Source organism: Montipora capricornis, chromosome 2, assembly GCF_036669925.1.
Source record: "Montipora capricornis isolate CH-2021 chromosome 2, ASM3666992v2, whole genome shotgun sequence".
Taxonomy (NCBI): domain Eukaryota; kingdom Metazoa; phylum Cnidaria; class Anthozoa; order Scleractinia; family Acroporidae; genus Montipora; species Montipora capricornis.
This window is the reverse complement of record NC_090884.1, coordinates 54,905,678-54,922,078: the sequence shown is the minus strand read 5'-3', so window position 1 is coordinate 54,922,078 and position 16,401 is coordinate 54,905,678. Positions and strand designations below refer to the sequence as shown.

Genomic DNA, 16,401 nt, shown 5'->3' with positions numbered 1-16,401 from the left:
TCTCCGACTTCCTGCGGTCCGTTACTATAACCTTTCGCACGGCCGTCTTTCTGGAGTCACAATTACCCTCCGCATATAAGAAAGGGTAAGATATAGGTCATCAAAATATACAATTATCTTACCAATTATCTTACTCTTTGCCTTGAATGCAGCTCAAAAAAAAGTTTTCCTCAACAAACAGATGGCCGTTTCACAAATGACTTTTCGGGCCCCTTGTTCACAGCACGAGTTTTATAGTAGATTCGGGCCGGTGATTTGATGCAATTTTGGGTCAGTCTCATTTTATTTTTTTTCCCTTGTATGCTATTGATCTGTCAGCGAGAAAACCGATAATGCAAAAAGAAACAAACTGATTTCTGGTTCACCTGTTGCTACCAGAAAGAGCGACTAAAATAGCTTGTGCAGAGGGTTTTGTTTTAAAGGCTGTGTCACGGCGGTGGGTTAATTTTATGTAGTTTTACCACTGAATTACTACCCCCTAACCGCTAACCAACTTAACGTTCACCCAGAAATTACACTGATTACAGTACAAATCAAAGCCTCGTGACAAAAAATGTCTGTCGAGCATATAAAATTTAAGTTAACAACAGAGAGTCTCTTTCTTAAAAAAACAATGGAATCCATTTTTTTTTTCATTTTTGCCAACCGCAGCCCCCTATTGTATTTGCTGTTTTATTCAAACGTTCCTTCAATGGCTTAAGTATTTATTTTTACCGGTTTCGCCTTATTTGATTGCCAGTGTCCGGTTGCTCAGTGAATTTGGCTAAATGTCGTGACACAGTCTCGTTAGTAAGCGAGTTTTCCACTTTTGTTGAATGAAACATCCTACCTTCACACACTTACTCCACTTCACTGCTGCTACTTCACTTCACTGCTGCTGCTTCAAGCAGTGCTAATCAGTGCGAAGTAGTGCTAGTTGAAACAAGACCAACTGCAGTTGTATGTGATACTGTAGAATGATCACTTCGATTTCTTAAAGACCTTCATAGTTTTCGGCATGGGCAATTTGTCACTACCTAAACTGACAGCCTTAAAACTTCATTAAAACTTCAGTAAGATCAATTTCTCGTCTGTGAGTACGACCTAATTACTTTTAGCTTTGGAATTTTGCCGACAAAAGGATGCTGTCACTCCCAATGTACACTGTGCGCAAACGTAGTCGAAATTTTTTTTTTATCCCAGCTGATTTGTGCTGAACGAATGGTCCGTCTTTGTAACAGACACTGAACCGGATAGAGATTGCGCCAACACAATTACCAGAAATAAAGATCAACGATCAAACCAGGACTGACAACAGACATACGCACTTTACAACAAAATTAGCTATTACCTTCTTCCAATTAATTCAACCCTGTCGTGTGAGTTGTATAGTACTTTCCGGTTTGAGATGAAATGGAATCTCTGAATCCCTGAAGTTTTTCAGATTTGCTTAATTTGTCAATGAAAGTTCCGGATCTTCATTTCATTTTCTGGTATATCTTTAAAGTCGACTTTTTTTTAAAGATAGGCTGATTGAAATCGGCAAATGTCTCTTATTTCTCAACCGGAAATTAAAATGTGCAATTACCGTTTAATACGTTTTCTTCACTCTGGATAGAGCATGAAACTTTAACTCCATTTTAAGAGAACAATCTTCCCTTAAATGAAGAGAATTCTCTTGAGAACAGAGGTCTTGACTGGTTGAAATTGCCTAATTTTAATTTAGGCCACCACTGGTGCACCAGTATTATCTTAGAAAAGTTCTCAATTTTACCATAAAAAGTTAATTACTACCGCGAGTGACAGCTATTAAGCCGTATCATCCTTTCTGCATAAGACCTAAATTGATGAATGTGAATGAAATTAATATGCTTTACGTTTTTTTAATATTTTGCAGCTAACGGGCCATTTCGTCAAGGCTTTGTTCGCTGGGGAGGCGTGGTGAAAAGCCAAAGTCTTTTTAGCACAAAGACGTGGATAAACTAGACTCAAGATTACCCCGAAGACAATTAAGAAATTCGAGTTGTCATCAGCAAAGGCGACTTTATAGTCATATGATACGTCAAATGTCAACGCCACGTGAAATCACTTCGTCGGGGACGTCACAAATACATTTTCTGGAATGAGGAAAGGTAATGCAGCATATTTTTGAAAACAAAAATAGGTGTCGACTTATGCAACACAACATCTCAAATCATATTCTCCCAAATACGGCTGTACTAGAGATGTACATTAAACGTTTTATATATATATATTTTATTTTTTTTCTATTTTCTGAAGTCGCATAAACCTATTTGCATCAATAATGTGTGTACAAGCCCAATAAAATTTAATAAAAAAGTGTAATTTGTTTAATAAAAAGCCTGACCTAAGATGTAAGAAAGTTTGATACCCGAATAACGCATTTTTTCTCTTCTCGCAGAGATTTTATTTGTTGGCAGGTCACGTGACATCCCTTTGAATGATAATTGTACGGGTCCGCAAATGATCCTAGAACCGCAAACGGGCCCCTGGTCACAATCAGTTTAGATTTGCGTCCAAGTTAGTTTTTGATGATTGTATCCCATAATTAAACGTGGCAAAGTTAATTTATAACAGTGTGGTAAGAAACAAAATTCAGTCTTTCTGGAAAACTATAACGAGGCAGAAACCTGTTGTGAGCCATGATTTAAAGTGATTTTAATAAAAATAAGCGCTTCTCACATTAATTGTCTATCCAGACCATTCCACGCTCCATGCCATTCCTTAATTTTTTTCCGGGATCATTTGCGGTACAGCTTGGGGATCGTTACTCGAACCCTGCGTGTGTTGCCAGGGTTGTTCGAGAAACGGGCCCAAGGTCACAATTAGTTTAGAATTGCGTCCAAGTTAGTTTTTGATCATTGTACTGCCGACAATGAAATGTGGCAAATTTATAACAGCGTGGTAAAAAACAAAATTCAGTCTTTCTAAAAAACTTTTATGAGGCAGAAACTTGTTGTGAGCCATGATTTAAAGTGGTTTAATAAAAATAAGCGCTCTTCACATTAATTTTCTATCCGGACCATTCCATCTTCCATGCCATTCCTTACTTTTTTTCGGGATCATTTGCGGTCCAGGGATCATTTGCGGACCCGTACATATCCCAAAAATTATTTTTGTATGCCAATTTCAATAGAATTTAACGAGGACGTTCTCCTTAATAGAAAGTTTGTCATGTTAGAGGTGAACTCGACATTAATTCCTGAGCGAATCCTAAAGTCTTATTACAAAAGTCGTATTTTCAAATAAGTGTGTTTAACTTGAAGTGTTTAATTAATCTACAAATCGAATGTTACTTGGAGCTTTCCCGTCATGAAGAAATTTAATTACTTTGGTCTACGGAAAGCCCAAGGCCAGCTTAAGTATTTTCTTAGAAACATTAAAATCATCTCGTGAATGAAGCCTGAAAGTTCCCAGCACCAAGAGATTTATGTTGATGCAAAAGTACTCAGTTACCGAATCATTCAACACAGCTTTCACCTCGGGCAAGTATTGCATCAGATCCATAAAAAAATGCGTAAAGACCACTTTTACTTTTTGCCGTAATTTAAAGAAAAAAGTTGCCTTTGAGTGGCCGCCCTGATAAACTTGTTTTAGTCTAAAAATGAGTTGCCTTAAAAAAATCCCTGATAAATGATACCAAGTAAAATGAAAGGCATATAATTACGGATTATGCATTGAGTGAAAAAAAAGCCCCTCGCACTATAGTGCTTCGACAACTTAACAAGTCGCATACATCACCATGCAAGAGAAATGAAACTGGATCAGGCCGTCATTTCCTCTATAATCCGAGTTCATTGCTTTTCATCGCCGACTTTTATTAGATTATTTATCAGGAATACAACATCACAACAATTTAACCTTCTCCTAATGGATGTGGTTAGTAGAGCATCGCGCTGGTATCGTAGAGTTCATTCATTTGGTTGGCTTACCCCTCAACCCAATTTGATACCCTTGCTCAATAGAAAAAAAATAGCAAGATTCCATTTTGGAGGGAATTCGAAGTAAAGAAAAATAAATCATCAAAATGGCGTTTTGTTTAAACTAAAGCAATTTCTTCCCCACAGAGAGGTCATGCAAAAAAGCGTGAGGGAGTTCTGTGTTTCTGAAATGACTATAGGCGTTTCCTTACAATTAGACCACGTAACATGCTCTCCTCTTGGGGATGCCGAAATGTGGCAAACAAACCCGGCTCAGTTCTGACGATGAAACAGCGTTTCTGAAGTATGGCGTGATGTATAGCGTTAAAGGTCTGAGCACTTGCCTTTTGGTCAGCAGTTTTAGTTGTCAAGGGTACTTTCAGTTGCTAAAGATAACTTCAGTTGTTACTGATGGGCAAAACGTACATGCAGTTTCTGTTTATAGTTGAGAATGGCGCTGAAAAACAATTTAATGACGATGGAAAGAAGATTACTTCGGGATGCTCCTGTTTTACTAAATCCTAACAATTCGTTACATTTAATGGAAAGTAACTGAAGATGTTTCTAAAAAGAGTATTTTAATTATATCTTCAAAACTCATTAATAAGTCACGAGGCTAACAGCCTATCAAAACATCGATAAAACGTCACGTGTACGAACCTTTATACCTGGTAATCTATAGTTGTGGTTACACTAGCCCTTTTACCTACGGGTAAATAGCGTTTGCGAACGGGCAAGGACCTCTTTGTTTCACTGAGTAACCGCTTTCCCTAGACCGAAACTTCTTTTGGGTTATTTCCATGGATACATCAAAAAGAACTTCCCAGGACAGTTCCTTAACCTAAAAAGTATGGTTTATCTGCTCGTTGAGGTGGCTTGGCCAATCATAAAGCAGAACGTAGCTAATACACGAACATTCTTATTTAATTAAACCCCTTATATTTTACCCTAATATAATTAGGGATCTTCGTGTATTAGCTACGTTCTGCTTTATGATTGGCCAAGCCATCCCAGGGAGCAGATAAACCGTCCTTTTCAGTTCAGGAACTGCTATGGGAAGCCATTTACCCTCCGAAAGGCCTCAGACCTAAGTTTTGTGTAACCACAATTAATGATCATTCTGGCGGCTTTGATTTCAGTCCTAAGGGAGTGCGGGGCTGAATGTGCAAAGAATGCAATTATCGCTTATTTTGAAATGAAACGATCTTTATATAAAGATTACTGGTGACCTTTATAAAATGGTCCTAATCATTTTCATCGCAATTTCAGCCATTAGCATTGCAAACTTCTGGGTGGATACTTTTACCCATCCTCCTTATAAACTTCGTCAACAAATTTTGTCAACAAAAAAATTCAACGACTCTGCGGTCATGTTATCAATGGGCCGGATTTTGGATTTTGTCCCGTTCCACGTCGTACCCTTCTTCTTCGTTCGCTGCTTGTTTGTTGAGCCTTGCCTTTTGCCAATGTCCGAAAATGTTAAAAGACCATTTTGTGACATATCGTGTTGATTTTAGAACGGATTTTTCCGACACAGTGCTTTTTCATGGGCAGTTTTCAATGGCTCATCCTCGGTGTAAAAACCTGTGAAACTCACGGATGACGTAACACAAATGAAAACAAAAGAGCAAAAAAACATCAAACAATAATCTAACCCTACCACCAGCTAACAAAACAAAGAAAAAGTTTCGCAGGTTTTTACACCGAGGAAAACCCGAAAGTGGGCTATTCCAGGTTCATCCTGTATGAACGCCTCGAAGCGTCTTCTTTCAACGTTACTGGCCTTTGGGGCCAGGCCTGGACGTTTTGAGAAATACTGGAAACGAAAGCTTATCCAAGATGGCCGCAGTCTGACTTTGATAATAATTTCTGGGGTTTCTTTCAAAATACGTGTATGTCCCTGTTTAGAATGTTATCTAACTGCCGGTATGTCGCATCTCCATTTAGTAATTTGGAAGACCTTTCCTGGAGACTCCTTTTGAGAAAGATGGGTGTCCATTTGTGCTTTACTAATGTGGTCAAACTGGCAAACTGTGCGCGTGAAGATTTAAGAAGCTTGTTTGGAAATTTATCAAGCCTGGAGAACGACCGACCACTAGTTGTCCAGGTGAACAATCGAAGTTCTTAACCTAACTTTGTCGGAGGCCATTGCAGGCAACGTTACCTAACCCTACCATGAGCTAACAAAACAAAGAAAAAGTTTCGCAGCTTTTTACACCGAGGTAAACCCTTTTCAATTCTCTGAACTTTCTCTTACGCAGCATTTTTAACCAACCTCCTTCAACCATCGACAACAAAGAAAAAGGACTTGAAGGGAAAAGGGGGCTTCTAGAATAGACCATATTCGTATTCTCAGTATTGGACTGGAACTAGCTTGCAATGGAGGCTAATGCGGGGGAATACATTAAAAAGTATTTGCATTTGAAAAGGTTCCCCCGCATTAGCCTCCATTGCAAGCTAGTTCCAGTCCAATACTGAGAATACGCGAATATGGTCTATTACCACACTGCTTAGAAGGTCCACTTCCTTTTCTTGCACACTGACATCTTCCCCTCACAATTTGAATCTTTGTTCGGTCTCCCGAGGGAAACGCTTTTTGTGGATTGTTTTAAAAGCCGTTCAGGTGCTCCAAGTGTCCCGAATAAAAGACATGAGAAGAAAAGTTTACGGAAAAATTCTCAATTAAAAAACCTAACCTTCTTGCCATTGAGGGTCGCAACCTTCCTGTGTGATTTACTTCCAGATTCAACGCGAATTGAGTCATTTTCAGTTCCTCGGTTGTCAATTGTTGTAATAAAATCCCAAGGCTGAACACCCCAGTCGGGAGAGTCAGCCCAACGAAGCCAAAAATCGCAGACCAAAATGTCCCCACGGCCACAAACCTACCGTGGAATTCAAGGGCAAAGGTTTTTCTTTCATTTCACTCCGCTAGCTGCGCAATCGAAGCCCTGCCAGTGACGTCTAGGTAAGTTAATAGGGAGTTTAAGCACGCGCATTTTTGAGACGCGGACGGCAACCAGAAAGGAATATTTTGCATCCCAGGACAGTGGTGTCCCCAAGAGTTTTATACTAATCATCTCTAATATAGAAAAGATACTTGGAGATGTAAAGACAAGTCAAAAGGGAAAACAGCTCACTTCCGGTTGCCGTCCGCGTCTCAAAAACGCGTGTGTTTAAGTTCCCTAGTGTCCCAAACCAAAAGATAGAACGACGGAATAGCTCCTCGTCCACTTTGAACGCGACACGGTGACCGTTGAATTCGGCTTGGTAACCTCGCCAGGAACAAAGAAAGACTCACGGGGGGTACTAAACCGCAATTTGCCATCGAGACTTTCGCTTTGGCACCCAGGCTGAGATCGAATTGTCTGAAGTGCCCAATCAAAATCGCTCAGCGTCGTGTTTACAAAATTTGACAACTCCGAGGAAACCTAAGAGGAAACCCTCCCTGGAAAAGTTTCCCTTTCACGGTAATAATAGCTGGAATCTCAGGAAGGTTTCCCCCAACTTCAGTCATGTACGTATGCTGTTTATTTGCGCAGCAGAAAGTTTCACGTTCTCTGATATTCCGCACGATGTTATTTAAATGTGTGTGATTACATTTTTTGCTATAAATTTCAGGGTAAAATTTCATGCGGGCCAGAATCAAATACCTTTTTTTTTACCTGAAGACTGTGCAGAGTTGATCCACTTAAGGTGTTCGATTCGTTTTCTATCTTTGTTGAACCCATAAGTTACCAGAGAACTTTCCATTTGGTTTCAGTGTTCTACAGAACAGCACACTTGGTAAAATATTAGAAGTACAGTTCACTTTGATTTCGGCTCGACGGGCGACAGATTGTTGTCGAAGTCCATTACTCGTCGCTTTTAAGATTCCATCGCCTGTCTTGTTCAGTATCCAATTGACTTATTCAGCTTCATAAGGGTATATTTTGTTCAAAGATCCGCTAAAACGCCATTCGCGTTACATGACTTTCGAGGCCATTGCCGGTTAAGTTAATCGTTCTATTGTGTCCACCAGAGAAATCTACGCATTTCCCACTACTCTCTCGATCCTAAGAAAATACGCGCAGAAGGCTCTATGCACAAAGACACCACTTAGCAGGGTAGTGACAGGCAAGACTTTTACCGACACGGAAAATAAACAAAAAATAAAACGAACAAATCCCACCCACTTTCTGACTGGGATTGCCATACTGGCAACCCAGTAAAAATGAAATTGTATTTTCAACCTCCTCAGCTTTTGCCGAGCTTTCATTGTCGATGAGTGGATCCTTCGGTTTTGACTACATAGTCTTTTTCAACGTCGAACCACAGGCAGACCACCCAAAGGATACGATAGCGCGTGACGTCACGTTATTTTGAGACAGTTCTGACAGTTGTAACGGCCGATTAAACTAATCGAGGAAAATGTTCCATAAAAACTTCAAATCGCGATGTTTCTTTTCGAAGACTCATTTTATGGACAGCCAGATAAATGACATTCACTCACCTGCTATTTTCAGCGTTGTCCTGAGTGAATTGATGGGTTTTTGGGACGCTTCGATTTCCTCTTCAGATCACACGCGTCGTCACTTCTGTATATATTTGCCTCGAATTTCCTTTTTTTTCCTTTTATTGCAGCCATACGCACAGCACTGTGTTCCATTTTTGCTCATAACTCCATTACCGTCGGTCCATTGGCAAAGTGGCCCCAACAAGATGGCGCAGTTTGAAAATACGCGGGCTTTAGCGCGAGAACAATAGGTTGCTCGATCCAGTCTTTTTCGAGATCATTGGCCAGGCCTTGCGCTATCGCGCCGCGGCCTCAAGTCTCACGCTTCTTGCGATTAAACGCTGAAAGGCCTGGGAACGAGTCTATCTCGAAACCAGGTTCTGTCTCTCTGCTCCTCCAGAGAGCCTGGGTTCGAGGTGAAAATCTCCATGACATGCGGTTTAGCACCCCCGCGAGTCTTTGTTTGTCCCTGACGGGCCGGTTACTCAGCCAAACTCAACGGTCCCCGTGGCGTGTTCAAGTGTACGAGGATCTTTTCCATTGTTTTATCGTTTCGTTTGGGACACTAAAAGCTGCCTGACGTTGCTGGCAGGGCTTCGATTGAGCGGCTAGCGGATTGAAATGAAAGAAAAACCTTTGTCCTTGAATTCTCCGGTGGATTTGTGGCCGTGGGGACATTTTGGTCTGCGATATTTTGGCTTCGTTGGGTAGGCTCTCCCAACTGGGGTGTTCAGCCTTGAGGTTTTATAAAAACCGTTGACAACCCAGGAACTAAAATAGGCTCAATTCTCGTCGAATCTGGAAAAAAAACTCACAAGAAAGACGCGACCCTCAATGGCAATAAGGTTAGGTTTTTTTCGTAAACTTATCTTCTCAGATCTTTCATCGGGATTTCATACAAATCCCTATATTTTTTGTTGGCTTTCCCCTTACACTGAGCCTGGGGCGCCAAGACAGTAACCACAAAACCTGTTGTTTTCAATATCTTGATGCCAACACCCGCCCTCATTTCCTACTTCCACGCATAAGATATCTGTGTTTAGTCACATGAGGAGCTTAACTTGGGTCAGGAATGTGGGTCCCCGCTGTTTACGTAAAAAAAATTTACCTAAATCTCAGTGGGAGTTGTAACAAGACTCACACTATACGGCAGAGCGAGAGACAAAGGGAGAGAGAGGTGTTAATCTCGACACATTTGTTGGGCCGACTTCGTCATAAAGTTTTTAATGACGACAAATATCTCAAATTACTTTAAATTAATTTTGAATGATAAGTCAAAATAGTCCAGAGGCACAATAAATCAATTTGAAATATTTTCTAAAACACGGTATACAACGGCCAGCATCATGCAATTAAAAATTGGAAATTTTTTTCTTTATTCTCTTTATTTCAAATTAATTTAAACACAGGCAAATTATATCTTAACTTTCAGGCTACCGATATGCAACTTGTTTTGCCCGGCATACACTTTTCTCAACAGCAACGGTGAATTGGTTCTTTTCTGATTTTAAAGCAATCCATTTTTAAGTTTTATACTTATGGAACTCGATACATGTAACTGATAAATAAAACTCAACAGCTATTACTCCTTCGAACATCTGCTTCCCTAATTCTCCGGTTAAACATGAAACGTTAGTGATGCATTGGTATATTTGTTAATTTAAACACAGGCAAATTATTTCTCAGTTAACTTTCAGGCTACCGAGATGTAACTTGTCTTGCCCGGCATACACTTTTTTCAACAGCAACGGTGAATTGGTTCTTTTCTGATTTTAAAGCAAACCATTTTTAAGTTTCATACTTATGGAACTCAATAACTGTAACTGAGGAATAAAACTCAACAGCTATTACTCCTTCGAACATCTGCTTCCCTAATTCTCCGGTGAAACACGAAACGTTAGTGATGTATTGGTGTATTTGTTAATTTAAACACAGGCAAATTATATCTTAACTTTCAGGCTACCGAGATGCAACTTGTTTTGCCTGGCATTCACTTTTCTCAACAGCAACGGTGAATTGGTTCTTTTCTGATTTTAAAGCAATCCATTTTTAAGTTTTATACTTATGTAACTCGGTACATGTAACTGAGAAATAAAACTCAAAAGCTATTACACCTTCCAACATCTGCTTCCCCAATTCTCTGGTTAAACAAGAAACGTTAGTGGAGTATTGGTGTATTTGTTAATTTAAACACAGGCAAATTATATCTTAACTTTCAGGCTACCGAGATGCAACTTGTTTTCCCTGGCATTCACTTTTCTCAACAGCAACGGTGAATTGGTTCTTTTCTGATTTTAAAGCAATCCATTTTTAAGTTTTATACTTATGGAACTCGATACGTGTAACTGATAAATAAAACTCAACAGCTATTACACCTTCGAACATCTGCTTCCCTAATTCTCTGGTTAAACAAGAAACGTTAGTGGTGTATTGGTGTATTTGTTAATTTAAACACAGGCAAATTATATCTTAACTTTCAGGCTACCGAGATGCAACTTGTTTTGTCTGGCATACACTTTTCTCAACAGCAACGGTGAATTGGTTCTTTTCTGATGTTAAAGCAAACCATTTTTAAGTTTTATACTTATGGAACTCGATACGTGTAACTGATAAATAAAACTCAACAGCTATTACACCTTCGAACATCTGCTTCCCTAATTCTCTGGTTAAACAAGAAACGTTAGTGGTGTATTGGTGTATTTGTTAATTTAAACACAGGCAAATTATATCTTAACTTTCAGGCTACCGAGATGCAACTTGTTTGTCTGGCATACACTTTTCTCAACAGCAACGGTGAATTGGTTCTTTTCTGATGTTAAAGCAAACCATTTTTAAGTTTTATACTTATGGAACTCGATAACTGAGGAATAAAACTCAACAGCTATTACTCCTTCGAACATCTGCTTCCCTAATTCTCCGGTTAAACATGAAACGTTAGTGATGCATTGGTATATTTGTTAATTTAAACACAGGCAAATTATTTTTCAGTTAACTTTCAGGCTACCGAGATGTAACTTGTCTTGCCCGGCATACACTTTTTTCAACAGCAACGGTGAATTGGTTCTTTTCTGATTTTAAAGCAAACCATTTTTAAGTTTCATACTTATGGAACTCGATACGTGTAACTGATAAATAAAACTCAACAGCTATTACACCTTCGAACATCTGCTTCCCTAATTCTCTGGTTAAACAAGAAACGTTAGTGGTGTATTGGTGTATTTGTTAATTTAAACACAGGCAAATTATATCTTAACTTTCAGGCTACCGAGATGCAACTTGTTTTGTCTGGCATACACTTTTCTCAACAGCAACGGTGAATTGGTTCTTTTCTGATGTTAAAGCAAACCATTTTTAAGTTTTATACTTATGGAACTCGATACGTGTAACTGATAAATAAAACTCAACAGCTATTACACCTTCGAACATCTGCTTCCCTAATTCTCTGGTTAAACAAGAAACGTTAGTGGTGTATTGGTGTATTTGTTAATTTAAACACAGGCAAATTATATCTTAACTTTCAGGCTACCGAGATGCAACTTGTTTTGTCTGGCATACACTTTTCTCAACAGCAACGGTGAATTGGTTCTTTTCTGATTTTAAAGCAATCCATTTTTAAGTTTTATACTTATGGAACTCGATACGTGTAACTGATAAATAAAACTCAACAGCTATTACACCTTCGAACATCTGCTTCCCTAATTCTCCGGTTAAACATGAAACGTTAGTGATGCATTGGTATATTTGTTAATTTAAACACAGGCAAATTATTTCTCAGTTAACTTTCAGGCTACCGAGATGTAACTTGTCTTGCCCGGCATACACTTTTTTCAACAGCAACGGTGAATTGGTTCTTTTCTGATTTTAAAGCAAACCATTTTTAAGTTTCATACTTATGGAACTCAATAACTGTAACTGAGGAATAAAACTCAACAGCTATTACTCCTTCGAACATCTGCTTCCCTAATTCTCCGGTGAAACACGAAACGTTAGTGATGTATTGGTGTATTTGTTAATTTAAACACAGGCAAATTATATCTTAACTTTCAGGCTACCGAGATGCAACTTGTTTTGCCTGGCATTCACTTTTCTCAACAGCAACGGTGAATTGGTTCTTTTCTGATTTTAAAGCAATCCATTTTTAAGTTTTATACTTATGGAACTCGATACATGTAACTGATAAATAAAACTCAACAGCTATTACACCTTCGAACATCTGCTTCCCTAATTCTCTGGTTAAACATGAAACGTTAGTGGTGTATTGGTGTATTTGTTAATTTAAACACAGGCAAATTATATCTTAACTTTCAGGCTACCGAGATGCAACTTGTTTGTCTGGCATACACTTTTCTCAACAGCAACGGTGAATTGGTTCTTTTCTGATGTTAAAGCAAACCATTTTTAAGTTTTATACTTATGGAACTCGATAACTGAGGAATAAAACTCAACAGCTATTACTCCTTCGAACATCTACTTCCCTAATTCTCCGGTTAAACATGAAACGTTAGTGATGCATTGGTATATTTGTTAATTTAAACACAGGCAAATTATTTCTCAGTTAACTTTCAGGCTACCGAGATGTAACTTGTCTTGCCCGGCATACACTTTTTTCAACAGCAACGGTGAATTGGTTCTTTTCTGATTTTAAAGCAAACCATTTTTAAGTTTCATACTTATGGAACTCAATAACTGTAACTGAGGAATAAAACTCAACAGCTATTACTCCTTCGAACATCTGCTTCCCTAATTCTCCGGTGAAACACGAAACGTTAGTGATGTATTGGTGTATTTGTTATTTTAAACACAGGCAAATTATATCTTAACTTTCAGCTACCGAGATGCAACTTGTTTTGCCTGGCATTCACTTTTCTCAACAGCAACGGTGAATTGGTTCTTTTCTGATTTTAAAGCAATCCATTTTTAAGTTTTATACTTATGGAACTCGATACATGTAACTGATAAATAAAACTCAACAGCTATTACACCTTCCAACATCTGCTTCTCTAATTCTCTGGTTAAACAAGAAACGTTAGTGGAGTATTGGTGTATTTGTTAATTTAAACACAGGCAAATTATATCTTAACTTTCAGGCTACCGAGATGCAACTTGTTTTGTCTGGCATACACTTTTCTCAACAGCAACGGTGAATTGGTTCTTTTCTGATGTTAAAGCAATCCATTTTTAAGTTTTATACTTATGGAACTCGATAACTGAGGAATAAAACTCAACAGCTATTACTCCTTCGAACATCTGCTTCCCTAATTCTCCGGTTAAACATGAAACGTTAGTGATGCATTGGTATATTTGTTAATTTAAACACAGGCAAATTATTTCTCAGTTAACTTTCAGGCTACCGAGATGTAACTTGTCTTGCCCGGCATACACTTTTTTCAACAGCAACGGTGAATTGGTTCTTTTCTGATTTTAAAGCAAACCATTTTTAAGTTTCATACTTATGGAACTCAATAACTGTAACTGAGGAATAAAACTCAACAGCTATTACTCCTTCGAACATCTGCTTCCCTAATTCTCCGGTGAAACACGAAACGTTAGTGATGTATTGGTGTATTTGTTAATTTAAACACAGGCAAATTATATCTTAACTTTCAGGCTACCGAGATGCAACTTGTTTTGCCTGGCATTCACTTTTCTCAACAGCAACGGTGAATTGGTTCTTTTCTGATTTTAAAGCAATCCATTTTTAAGTTTTATACTTATGGAACTCGATACATGTAACTGATAAATAAAACTCAACAGCTATTACACCTTCCAACATCTGCTTCTCTAATTCTCTGGTTAAACAAGAAACGTTAGTGGAGTATTGGTGTATTTGTTAATTTAAACACAGGCAAATTATATCTTAACTTTCAGGCTACCGAGATGCAACTTGTTTTGTCTGGCATACACTTTTCTCAACAGCAACGGTGAATTGGTTCTTTTCTGATGTTAAAGCAAACCATTTTTAAGTTTTATACTTATGGAACTCGATAACTGAGGAATAAAACTCAACAGCTATTACTCCTTCGAACATCTGCTTCCCTAATTCTCCGGTTAAACATGAAACGTTAGTGATGCATTGGTATATTTGTTAATTTAAACACAGGCAAATTATTTTTCAGTTAACTTTCAGGCTACCGAGATGCAACTTGTTTTGCCTGGCATTCACTTTTCTCAACAGCAACGGTGAATTAGTTCTTTTCTGATTTTAAAGCAATCCATTTTTAAGTTTTATACTTAAGGAACTCGATAACTGAGGAATAAAACTCAACAGCTATTACACCTTCGAACATCTGCTTCCATAAATTCTCCGGTTAAACATGAAACATTAGTGATGTATTGGTGTATTTGTTAATTTGAACACAGGCAAATTATATCTTAACTTTCAGGCTACTCAACTTGTTTTGCCTGGCATACACTTTACCTGCCAACGCTCACGCCTGCGGGTTGAAAACTTCGATCTCACGCCGGCTCACGCTTGCGGGCCAATTTCTCACGCCTAATCGAAAAAAGTGAGTTGTTGCCGTCTTGCTTGACACAATTTCCAAAAATATGTTGACTCAGACCCACGTAAGGAACGAAAACCATGTGTAAAATGAATAAATGACGATACCATCCTCGTGGAAAGCACTGGGATCGGGCTCGCGTTTATACGCGTCCTAAGACTGGGACTGGGAAATGCGAGGGCTGTTTTCGCTTTCGTCACAGTATGCAAATAAATTTGGAAGACTTCGGACGTCTTCGGAAGACTTCGGACTTCTTTGGGAATCTTTGGAAATGATCGTGTCGTCTTCAAAAATCCCAGCACTCTCAGGATAAAAATTTCACGCCTATATCTCAGAAAAAGTTAGCAGGTATACATACACTTTTCTCAACAGCAAAGGTAAATTGTAATTAAGTTTTATACTTATGGAACTCGATATGGAACTGAGGAATAAAACTCAACAGCTATTACACCTTCGAACATCTGCTTTCCTACTGAATTCTCCGGTTAAACATGAAACGTTAGTGATGCATTGGTATATTTGTTAATTTAAACACAGGCAAATTATTTCTCAGTTAACTTTCAGGCTACCGAGATGTAACTTGTCTTGCCTGGCATACACTTTTTTCAACAGCAACGGTGAATTGGTTCTTTTCTGATTTTAAAGCAAACCATTTTTAAGTTTTACACTTATGGAACTCGATAACTGAGGAATAAAACTCAACAGCTATTACACCTTCGAACATCTGCTTCCCTAATTCTCCGGTTTAACATGAAACATTAGTGATGTATTGGTGTATTTGTTAATTTAAACACAGGCAAATTATTTCTTAACTTTCAGGCTACCGAGATGCAACTTGTTTTGCCTGGCATACACTTTTCTCAACAGCAACGGTGAATTGGTTCTTTTCTGATTTTAAGGCAATCCATTTTTACGTTTTATACTTATGGAACTCGATAACTGAGTTGCTGAGTGTGTAAAATTTCATTCCGGGATAATTGATCATGATTTCCCAGCATGTCACAGGCAGGCACATACAATATTAATCACATACTTATCGTTTTCCTGCTATCATGATATCCTGATATCATGAAATTGAACCTAACAGCAATTATTTTACCTCAATGTTTGAGCGTGAGCCCGTATACTGAGAAGGCTTCCAGCACCGAATTCCCCGACATCAACATTGTTTACTGCCTCCATAACTCGCTTGAAAACATCTGAATACAGAAAGTATCCTAAACATTCTTAAAAGCTAACCTTAGGCCTAATTAGGCCTAAACAAACGTTTTTAGGCCTAAGGTTAGCTTTTAAGAATGTTTAGGATACTTTCTGTATTGGTGAAACAATCACCTGCAACTTGTGACCTGCGACCCGCGATCTGCAAATTAGACCCGCCGAATTTCGGAACGTGATCACCATTTTCCTGCAAAAAATTACCGACTTCAAGGCGACAAATCTCGCTTCGAAAGAGCTGAAAAAACTTTCCTTCGACAAATTGGCTAACATT

The 16,401-nt window shown here is 38.5% G+C and overlaps 1 protein-coding gene across 2 annotated transcripts in view; it reads right to left on the bottom strand.

Annotated features, from left to right (window-relative positions):
• The window catches only part of LOC138027304 (5-hydroxytryptamine receptor 4-like), a 28,109-nt gene extending 12,021 nt beyond the window's left edge, over window positions 1-16,088 (bottom strand). The window contains exon 1 of one of the 2 annotated variants that reach the window (XM_068874900.1): window positions 16,012-16,088. The gene's annotated coding sequence lies outside the window, so the exon portion shown is untranslated. Of the gene's footprint in view, window positions 1-829; window positions 887-16,011 lie in introns of those variants that run through there. The other variant, XM_068874890.1, reaches the window with a different exon arrangement.
• Window positions 16,089-16,401: the final 313 nt, after the last annotated feature.